At 34.4% G+C, this 12052-nt stretch overlaps 1 pseudogene; it reads right to left on the bottom strand.

Moving 5' to 3' along the window:
* Positions 1 to 8435: 8435 nt before the first annotated feature.
* LOC145256600 (U2 spliceosomal RNA) lies at positions 8436 to 8642 on the bottom strand (annotated as a pseudogene).
* Between the last annotated feature and the right edge of the window lie 3410 nt (positions 8643 to 12052).

The following is a 12052-nucleotide window of genomic DNA, read 5'->3' as shown; positions in this document are numbered from 1 at the left end:
TTAGGAGTATGTTTAGAATTAAAAACTTATATCGGACACCTATTGTCATTTCATATTTATTTTTTTATTTATTTAATTTTTGTATGTTTAAGATGTGATATATCTGCTTGCTGTGTGATATGATATAGTTGTGTGTTGTGTGAGCTTATATATCTGTTTTGTGTGTGACACATTGTTCTGTGGTTTGTGATTTTATATATCTTTTTAATGTGTGATATGTAGGTGTGGTGTGTTATTTATATATCTGTTTTGTATATGATATATTGTTGCGTGATGTGTGATTGTATATATCTTTTTGGTGTGTGATATATACTTGTGAAGTGTTCAGTCATACATCTATTTTGTGTGTGATATATAGTTTTGTGGTGCATGATCTTATATAGCTCGTTGGTATGCGATATATGTGTTGTGTGTGATCTTATATATCCTTTTTGGTGTGAACGATATAGTTGTGTGTAATATATCTGTTTATTGTGTGATATATAGTTGTGTGGTTTGGTATTTTATATATCTCATTGGTGCGTGATATATTGATGTGTCGTGTGTGATATTTGTTTGGTATGTGTGTATATAGTTGTGTGGTGTGTGATCTGATATATCTGTTTGGTGTTTGATATATAGTTGTGTGGTGTGTGATTTTATATATTTGTTTGATGCATTATCTTATATATATTGTTTGATATATAGTCGCGTTGTATGTTCTCTTATATATCTGTTTGGTGTGTGATGTATAGTTGCGTGGTGTGTTCTTTTATATATCTATTTGTTGTATTATGTGTAATTGTGTGGTGTGTGATCTTATGTATCTGTTTGGTGTGTGATAAAATATATTAATTATCGGCTTACCTCATTTTAAAATCGTATCTAGGTTTTCTATTTCACAATTTCATATTTTTTCTTCGGGCACCTAACTTGAATATATTTCTACGATGACAATCTCGAATTACGTAAACATGGGAACTGGAATAATTAATGAGATTTGTGTAACAGAGTAAAAAGCAACCAAAACGGAAACACATTGATATCTTCATAGAGATATTTCAAAATATTCATAATTGATAATCACAAGATATAAAAAACAATTAAATAGAAATTTTGTTATCGTTCGTTAACATCCCAGGTTCATTAAATGCGAACATACAATATTAGTCTAACGTATTTAACTGTTATAACTGTTTATTTCTCATATTTGCTATATTGTTTACTGAAACTTGCTCAGCAACGAGATGATTTTATTTATCTAATAGCCCGAGATTTAATGATGATCAACGAATGCTTTATACTCTCATATTTTTATTGTCATCTAAATCGGTGAAATTGTCTATTTTTCAATCAAATCAGTTCACTGCCTGCTCTAGTTGGGGACCCATCGCGGTGTATCGAGATGAAGTTTCACATGCCTTCCCGCATTAACTTGGTCCACAATATATTATGATCTACATTGAACAACGAAAAAGTAAAGTATCATAACGTAATTGTGCTATCAACAGAAACCTTTATTTCGAACGCTTCTACATCATATCAAAGATCCTATTGTTTATTTTATGCGTCGGTTCTTTCGGCTTGTGAGGTAATATCACTTCTCACATAAACTTGTGATGTTAGTCTGTGTAAGATGTTTACTTGGGTCAGTATCGGCTGATCCTTCTTTCATCAGATTATTTCGATAATCGATTTTCGATACTTCTCGAAAACAACCCTATCTAAGAACACTGACAGGTACATACAGTACTTTCTTGTGAAATTTCATAAAAGTCAGCTCAGTCGTTTTCGAGCACATAAGGAACGAACTGACACACACAGATACATATAGACGACGTTCATTTTATATAACAGTAGAGATAGAGATGACGATTTAGCATCTCTCTATTTGAAACCGAGACTATACTATTACTTCTATTAATTTATTATAGTATTCCCTTTTAATGTCCATTACGTTCTACGATAAAAAAATTATAGCTAATGTACTATGCTTCAATACTAAATACAGAAGAGTATGTAGTATCTGTTTTAGCGTCAGCAAATAAAATAAATAAAAACTTTCTGGCATGCCCTGTTTTTTAGTGCTATGTAGTATCTGTTGTGTCTTCATGACACCACCCTCTTCGGCATTATATTATCATTTGAAGAACGGTAACGTATCAGATAGATAGATAGATAGATAAAACGTAACATGCAGCCGCAGCAGAGGTTGAACTCACTACACAAGTTTGTGGCGTAATTCAAATCTTGACGTAGCTAAATACTTTTTCGCCAGGGCTATCAAGACTATTATTTATCTTGACACCATCACTAGATGGGTTGCCTACCACGGCTTAAGAAAGGCCCATCTACTCTCGTGCGAAGAATAGACCGCGCCAGTTTCTCAACCTGTACATAGAGCGCCTCGCCTTCCCAAATGCTCGCCCGTCTGGTACTGGCCAGGTTCAACGTTGCTTAACTTTGGTGATCTGGCGAGAACCTGTGTGTCGACATCATTGTGCCGGATAGATGGATAGCTAGATAGATATATATTAGTTTGTCAATATATCATCCTCTCAGACATTAACTCCCCCTTCGTGACGAACAGTGTAGTATAAATTCGTTCTACAAGATATTCACTTTGGCATACCGTAATACAACATGATCATGTTGACACACCGGTTCTTGTTAGATCACATAAGTTAAGCAACGTTGAGCATGATAAATACCAGATGGGTGACTAATTTGGGAATACCAGGTGCTGTATTTAGGAAGATGTTGACTACTCCCTACAAGAGTTGCAAAAACCTAACCTGGTCATCTCCCCTAACGGGGATGTACATGCGACCGGGAACCGCTTGTGTATTTCATACTCATATGAAAGTTCTTCTCTTGGCGGAAGCCGGTTAAACCAACTTAGGGTTAGTTCCGCAGTTTCATTTTTATTTTTATTTTCATATAAATCTGTTCGTCATGATACTATCCTCCCAGGCATTATCTTTTACATTTGTGCCGGCAGTGCAGTATGTTTTCGTTTGTCTTTATACTATCTTCCCAGGTATTGTCACCTGCAATTTCTGGAGAGGATATTGTAGTATCTATTCTGTGGATGTGAAAATACCATGCTCCCAGGAATAAAATGCTACTTTCTTTTGGGGTCGTGAGTAATATAATAGCAAACATTATGTCTATTATATTAAATTCCTGGCTTGATTAGCTACATAAAATAGGTCATCAATAGAAAAGCACCTTTGATACTTATGGGGACGTAAATGGGTGGTTGGTTGGTTGTTTTTGTTTTACGGCATATCAACCCTTTTCGGGTTATTTAATGCCGAATCCAAAGATTTTGAAGAAAATTTTTTTTAATAGAGTATATTTGTTGTTTTCACATCGGTTTCTATTTAACCCATAGTTGGGACCCTAACAGGTACTACCACTCCGGGTCAGAGTGGATCTGGGAGCAATGGTAATTAAAGGGTGGCTCCACACTCCCCAAAGCCCACAAGCTGGGACCTCACCACTGGATATAGTTTAAGGTCATATCCAGGACCCCCATTGAGGGACTTTTACCCTCTGCAGGGGGGGGGGCAGTCGGCGTATTCTAATGCCCCACCGACAGGGCTGTAAATGGATGGTAATATTTAGTACTACAAAGACAATACGACTTATCTTTAAAAAAAAAAGTTTTTTCTTTTAATTTCAGCAACAGATTCTTATGGATAAAAATTAAGGTGTGATCACTCAAGCTCCTCGGAGTAACATTTACAGAGTACATGAATTAGAGCAAGTATATAAAAGCCATTTAGCTGCTGCAAAGGAAATATTTTCACATCTTACAGTGTCCATGAATAGAGTATGGTTACCACACATGAGCCGGTGAATCAGCCGCTTGTCTATTTCTGTCTCGGTCTCCCCCTCTCTCTCTCTCTCTCTCTCTCTCTCTCTCTCTTTCTCTCTCTCTCTCTCTCTCTCTATCTATCTATCTATCTCTGTATTTGACAGGACTCTAAAAAAAGTTCCAATAAAGTAGGTTTCTGACTGTCAACAAATCTCTAATCCTTGTCACACTGCTACAATGTAGTATCCCTGTGCTTGTTTTAGATGTACTTAAATTGAATGTGCTCCAACGAACGTAGGAGGTGCCTTAAATAAGCATCCAGATTTTTTTTATTTTGTATAAGCACTTTTATTTTATTGGTAGTACACACATGAAACTGTAGTCACCTTCAAAATAATCGCCTTCGGTTTCAATGCACCTGTTGTACCGTCCCCACAACTTCTGGAAGGCTCAATTAATGTCTTCTTGTATGAGCGAGTCAATGACCCTCGTCACAGCCTCTACAATCTCCTCAATTATCTCATAGCGACAGTCTTTAATGTTTCCCTTGAGCCTGAGGAATAATAAAAACTTCCAGGAAGCAACGTATGGACTATAGGAAATTTTGACGGTCATCACAACGTCTTTTTTCTGATCTTCTTTGCGCCCTCTATGGGGCAAAATTCGTGCAAATATCATACATCCAAAGTTTCTCGCGAATATTTGTTTGCAAAGTTCCCACACTGACATCAAACTGTGCACTTATTGTCTCTGTAGAAAAACCGACTGTCCTTATTCATGAAATTCTTTATTTGGCCAATCAATTCATGGGTTCTGACTTCCTTACTCCTCCCACACCTCTAATTATCACTCACAGACTATCTTGCACGAGTCGAGCACCAGTTATTGAGTGGTATACGTTATTTAAGGAAGGCCTGGCGTCTGTAGGGGTTGATGAGAGATACAGGAGAAGTAAGGATATCCGAAGAGTTGATTGGCCAAATAAAGAATTTTATGAATAAGTGTACAGTTTGATGTCAGTGTGTGAACTATGCACACAATAATTCGCGATGAACTGAAGATGTGGAAGATTTGCGGAATTTTTTTCTTAAAGGTGCTCAGAGAAGATCAGTTATGAGACAATTGAAGAGGCTGTGACGAGGGTCATTGACATGCTTACACAAGAGGACTTCCATGAGGTCGTACAGAAATTTTTGGAACGGTATAACAAGTATATTGTAGCCGGAGGAGAGTACTTCAAAAGTGACTAGTTTCATTAGTGTACTCCCAATCAAAAGTACGCATACGAAAAAAGTCTTATTAAAGACACTTGTATGTGTATATTTCTATGTAATTATATGACAGAATTTATTCCTCGATAAATTAAACGATAATTATGAATCTTGGAAAACAGGTGGTAGGCTTAGCTTGACGTAATGCGGGCTATATGTAGTTTTATTTGATTTATGTAATAATAGTAAAAAAATATAGATGAACCCCTTTGTTAAACTTCAGATACCTACAATTGTTTTTTAAATTTTTACTGTATTCCTATTTATATAACAGTTGGTCGATTGGCTTGTTACTCGGTCAGTTGCTCTTTGTTATATATCTATCTATCTATATATATATATATATATATATATATATATATATATATATATATATATATTATTCGATGCGTCCAAGCAACTCTAAAAGATATTCTGTCGGTCTGCTCCAACGTCACTCATAAATTTTTAAGTTAGAAACTTCGTTTTCATCGTTGAACAAACATAATGACTGGATGCACATCATAACTAAGTGTCCATAGTTGCTGAGTGTTCGTCAGGATTTGAAACTGAATTCATTTTTCGAAAACGTACCTTCTGAAAATCTGGCAAAATATCATGCTTAAATAGTGCAGTATACCCGCCACTTTACAACAAACTCTGACCCCGGTTAAGTGTAGCTCATTTTTTGTTGCATTTTATATATGTTTTCATTGTTTTTCTTTTATTCAATCAACATGTTTGTCTTACATACCGTATAATTTTTCAAATAGTAAAGCACGTGCTATGAAAATCCCGTTTCGCATCTTTTAGTCTACGAATTTGCAGTTTTTCAATAAATCTCAAGATTTTAATTTTTTTAAGACCGAAGTTGATCCGAATGAAGCCGGAAATTTTCTCTTTGATTGGATCTTTCAGTCTTTCGTTTTTTTTTTTTGTTTTTGTTTTTGTTTTTTTGTTTTTTTTCTATATTTTCTTGTGCTTTGTTTTGACATACTAAGATCATGGACAAAAGGAATATTCTGATTTCTAATCTCACTACAATTGAATTATTTTTTATTTTTTAACTTTAATCCTTAGAGACTTTCATTATACGATTATTATATATTAGCATTGCAGCCCGGCGTTTCCCGGGTGTTTGGAGGTGTATGTTGAGCAAAAAAAGCGGTCAATTTTTTTCAAATTTGACCTCTATTATGAACCCTTAACATCTATTGTTTTGGGCTCAAATAAAGTTATTAAGTTACATCCATGTCCAAGGAATCTATATCTAAAATCTCAAGTATTTAAACCCAACATTGGCGAAGGAGTTTGGTAGTTCTTAAAGGTCACATCGTTGAACTCTGACCCCTTAATAGCCCAATTTCTGGCCGAAAATTAATAACAAAGATTTTTCCAAATTTCAGTACCCTGTATCTCAAATTTCGAGTCTGTAGACTTAAAACTGAGAAAGTTATTGCGTAGGGAAATGTACACAGACACACACACAAACACGTTCACTTTTACAGATATATAGATAAATAATATCAAAACTATTATTATTCGGAAAACTGTTCTCATCTTGATTTATACAAAGTTTCAGTCTGTAATCTCTGATGCACTTAATTATGAATATTATATAATATATATATACATATATTTAGTAAGCAGGTAGTAATAAATGATATAAATAATAATAAGAAGAATAAGAAGAAGAAGAAGAAGAAGAAGAAGAATAACATTAATAATTTTTCATAATTTAAACACAGCTTATCGCCCTCTTTTACTAAAATAATAACTTTGATACATTTCCTGTGCTGATTATTTCATTACAAACACACAAATCAATTAACTCACATTTAATCATTTTCCATAATTCTTGGATATGTTACTAATTTCGACAATAATTTTTCATAAATTTAACACTTACTAAAATAATAACTTTTATATCTTGCCTGGGCTGATTATTCCATTACAAACACACTAACCAATTAACTCACATTTTATCATTTTTCATGATTCTTAGATATGTAACTGATTTCGAAAATAATTTCTTATAATTACAGACCCAAATTATACCCCCTCCTACTGATATAAGAACTTTGATATATTGTCTGGGCTTATTATTTCATTACAAACACACCAATCAAGTAACTCACATTTCATCATTTTTCATAATTCTTGGATATGTTACTAATTTCGACAATAATTTTCATACTTTAACCCACTATGTCGCCCCTCTTACTTAAATAATAACTTTGATATATTGTCTGGGCTGATTATTTCATTACAAACACTTCAATTAATTCCAAGTATTCTCATAGTATATATGTTCCACCTATCTTATCCAATCCTTGGTGACGCCCCGTATTCTGCTAGTATATATCTTTCCCCTATCTCATTCTATCCTGGGCGACGCTGGGTATTCTACTACTATGTGTTTTCCACCTATCTCATTCAATACTAAGTGACGCTTTTTGCTAATATATATTTGCACTTATCTCATTCAATTCCGAGATTGACTTCATGCCCCCCACCGCACTGTTAAAAATATACATGAAATAGAGTAATATTTACATCGTAAACTGCTTCAGCCCTTTCCGAGACTGACTTCACATCCCCCACCTCACTATTAAAAATATACATTAAATAAATTAATGTCTAAAACGTAAATGATTTCAGCCATTTCCGGGACTGACTTTTTATCTGCCATCCTACTGTTAAAAATATACATTTGATAAAGTAATGTCTTAAACGTAAATGGTTGCAGCCATTTCCGGGACCGACTTCATAAACCCCACTCTACTGTTAAAAATATACATTAAATAGAGTAATGTTTAATGCGTAACAGTTCCAGCCATTTCCTAGACTGATTTCATATCCCACACCCCACTGTTAAGATATACATGAAATAAAGTAATGTTTAAACCGTAAACGGTTTAAGTTATTTCCGGGATTGACTTCATATCCCCCACCACCTGTTTAAAATATACTTGAAATAAAGTAATGTTCAAATCATAAACTGTTTCAGCAGCTTTTCGAAATTAGTACATGAAAACATTAACACTGTTAGGGATTAGGCAACCATTGATTCAACATAAATTCCAGTCTCAGCATTCCAGTGACTTAAACCCGCCTCTTTTTTGATCTTTGTAAACGGAGGAGAAATCCTTCATTACTGATACAATTTTTATTTTTGTTACTGACCAGAGTGCCCCTTTTTGGGAGCTGGTCTCCCTCCCAAATTTTTAACCGACCTCATGTCCAACTCTGCCCTTGTGGGGAGAAAAATAAATAAAAAAATAAATAATAAGAAGGGACATTTTCCAGGGCATTTATAATCAATCAGAAGGGACATTTCCAGGGCATTTTGTAATTAAATCAGAAATTACTATTCCCAGTAGGTTTGTTACATTAAATATAGTACCTATTTGCAATGCCTCCCCACGGGACAGATTTAGACACCAGGGTCGTTTTTTACCGTGGAGACAAGGAACAAAAAATTGTCTTAGTTGTAAAGGATTTGTCTTCCAATGAGAGAGAAGAAGTTGAAATTATCATTTGAAGAACAGATACTACACTTTGATCTTGGCCAAAGGCCAAGAAGAACAAATCATTTTTATTAGCTTTGCCTCAACAGCGACAATTTTTTTGCGTGTTTTATTAACATTATTATAATTGGAATATTCCACTTTCCTTTTAAGGGGTGACATGGTTTATTTGGAATATTCTACTTTCTTTTTTTAGGGATGCACAGCATGATAACGGCCGAAGCGAATTATGATATTAATATAAAGATAAGAAATGGAATTTCATAACAATTAAACGACCTGGATGAAAGCGTGACACACAAAGGAACACACACGCTATCGGATTAATATATAGATAATAATAATTCGAGAAGCTTTCTTTCGGGTTTCTAATCTGTGCCCCCCCCCTGTATGTGTCACTCTCCTTTTTAAACTTAAACATGATAGATATGGAGCCCTGCTGACAGGCGTGTAATAATTTACACGTCCGTCGACAGGGATCCATGACCATCATGCTTAGGTTTGAAATGCCGTTAAGGTTGCCTTAAGCGACAATGACTGGATGCATATTAAGAATATCAGGTTTACAAGCGATACGCTCGTTTATTAAGGGTTTTAAGCATATCGCAGAGATTGACAGAAAATTAATGAGATCCGAAACCTGAGCCTTCCTATCACGTCTGTACATGCATTAGAAAATCCCCGAAGCGGAAAATAATGGATCCTGAAAACAATCCGCAGCTCAAATCAAGGGATCTGTCCCTGGAAGAAAAATCTCAAGTTTTCGTTTTCCTGTCTTTCTTAACGAAACGATAAAGAAACGATCACGAATATGACTCATGTGATAGCCATCGGTTTTCTCACCTGGCAATAAAATGGCAATTCGCATGCAATGGCGTCGTTATAAATACGGTGGTCTTCACGTTGCTGAATTTGTCAGATGGGGATTATTTGTATTATTTAGATTATTAGCAAGTCCTTACCTTAACCTTTGACCTTGTACCTTATGTAAATTATGTGCACCAGCATAGGCTCTGACCTTGACCATTGACCATTACCTTAGAAAATGATGTACACCATTCCCAGGTGGGGGATCATCGTCGTGCCAAGTTTGTTTATGATCGGTCCAGTGGTATGGGCAGTAGGACAATATATATATATATATATATATATATATATATATATATATACATAAGAACAAGTAGTTCATAAAACATGTTATAAAATACTTTGAAAAGGAGTTAAAAATAAATTTAATTTTAAAAAGGAAGCACAAAATAAGTGGGTAGTCCTTAATCCGCGGAGTTTCGAAGAAATACTTTCCTTCTCATCAGAGGGTTTAGCAAAATGCGGGATCGGATTTTGCTTGCAAAATATTTGATGAAACTACAAGTAAGTCATAGATCTTACTTTGTAACAAGCAGAGGGAATATGGTGAAGAAAAAGTTGATTTCACGTGAATGGATAAAATATCCAATAACAGTTACATCCAAAGATCAAAGTCCAAAAAGTTGGTTAAGTTTCCATTTCCACAATAAAATACAAGGGAATCGCGTAATTGGAAGATGGTCCGTAGTAATCCAAAAAGCAAAAATCCGTGGAATAATTCACAAATGGGGGCAAGGAAAAGGGAATGAGTTTAAATAATATTATTAAAAGGAAGATAAGATATGCGTAGAAAAAAGAATTTAAAACGACTGTCAAGGCTGTCCTAATTTTGGGAGAATGAGTGAAGAAAAAGAAAAAAAATTGAATGAGGATTGAGTTAATTTTAGAATAGAAAAGCCAATGTCAAAATGACCAACCTAAGATGACGTTGAAAAGGCGCCAAAATTTAAAGCAAAAAAAAGGGATTAACTGAAATATACAAGTTATTACTTAAGAATTAAATTATCTGCAGAAATTTTTAAAGGAAACAAATGAATTAATGATAAGTGAAATACATACACATGTATATACATACATACATATATATGAATACATACAATTACCCATATAGATACATATATATATACAAAACAAACACACCCACATATACAAACACACATATATATATACATATATATAAGTAAATAGATGAGTAAATAAAGAAATAAAGAGTTGAAAAAAATTAAGGGGAGAGGATGACTGGTATCTACAAATTCCAGAATATGACAAATAAGTATATCAGTAAATGCACATAGTAAAATATGAGTAAACATACATGCAGAAAGTAAATGTGTAGGTAGATGGATATATTTGATTGATGTGAATATTTAAACACTAAAACCGAGATTGAAGATGTAAAACCGGCCAAAAAAGAAGAAATAAAGAATTATAATGAAAATTACAAATTATAAAATGCTAAGAAAATATGTAGAAAAAAAGATAATGTTATAGAAATAATGAAAGGGTAATTTAATAGCTATGTAATTTCAAATTTACCATATTTAAATTTGGACTTATGTTTGCAGTAGGAGATAAGTTCGTTTTTAGAGATTATTATATTACTACTTTGAAGGAAAGTAATTATAGTTCGGTTTTGCAGAGGCGACATGACTTAGAGCTAAGAGTATAAGACTTAACCGTTTTTAGGATAGTCCATTTAATTGAGAAGGGGATATTATTAGAATAAAGTTTTTTTTAATTAAATTGGCTATAGAAGTTCCTTGGTTATTATTAGAATTTTGGTTGTTTAAAGAAGAAGTGTGGTTTGATATTCTTTTCTTAATTAATGTTGAAGTTTTTTTTGTTTTTTTTTACATAGGCATCACCACATTATCAAGGTCAAGAGGCCACTCAAGGATAAGGGTTAAAGAGTGTACAGTAGAAATTGGGCAATATAGTAATCATTAGTAATGAAAATTTGGTAAATTTGATAACTTATATGGAACGGCTCATTAAGAACTTATTTACGTTAGACTTGAACACAACCATATTGTAGTCAGCCGGAAAGCAGGAAAACGGAAGACAATTCCACAGGCGTGCAGTTCTAAGAAAGAAGCTTTGTTCATGGAATCTACGTTTAGGTTTAGGCACAGATAAAGAGTGGGGAGAATTATTGATAGTGTTTACAGCTAGACGAGTGTTTCTTGTGAAAGTTTTGCGAGGGGGGACCATAGATTGAAGCTCAGTCGAACACTTTCCATGAAAATAACAATACATCAGAGACAAACTCGCAACATCTCTTCTGTGATATAGAGGTTGCAAGGAAGAGAAAAGGACATCTCCTACGAGGCTACGAAGTCTATTTTGAACTCTATCAAGGCAGGCCAAGTCCTTTCTAGCAGCTCCTGTCCAGATGTGGCAACAGTATTCCATCCTTGGACGTACCTGGCTCTTATATAGATAGAGAATAGCATCAGCAGTGAGATATCTACTGGATCGATAGAAAGATCCCACCATTTTTCCAGCGGCCTTGGCAACAGATTTGATATACGTGTTCCATTTAAGATCAGGAGTAATGGTCAAGCCCAGAAGCTTGTCAAAACTTGAGGCCTCCTGAAGACGAG

The sequence above is a fragment of the Euprymna scolopes genome, chromosome 32 (genome assembly GCF_053919585.1).
Source record: "Euprymna scolopes isolate OS-2025 chromosome 32, ASM5391958v1, whole genome shotgun sequence".
NCBI classification, from domain to species: Eukaryota; Metazoa; Mollusca; class Cephalopoda; order Sepiida; family Sepiolidae; genus Euprymna; species Euprymna scolopes.
This window is presented reverse-complemented; position numbering and strand designations above follow the sequence as displayed.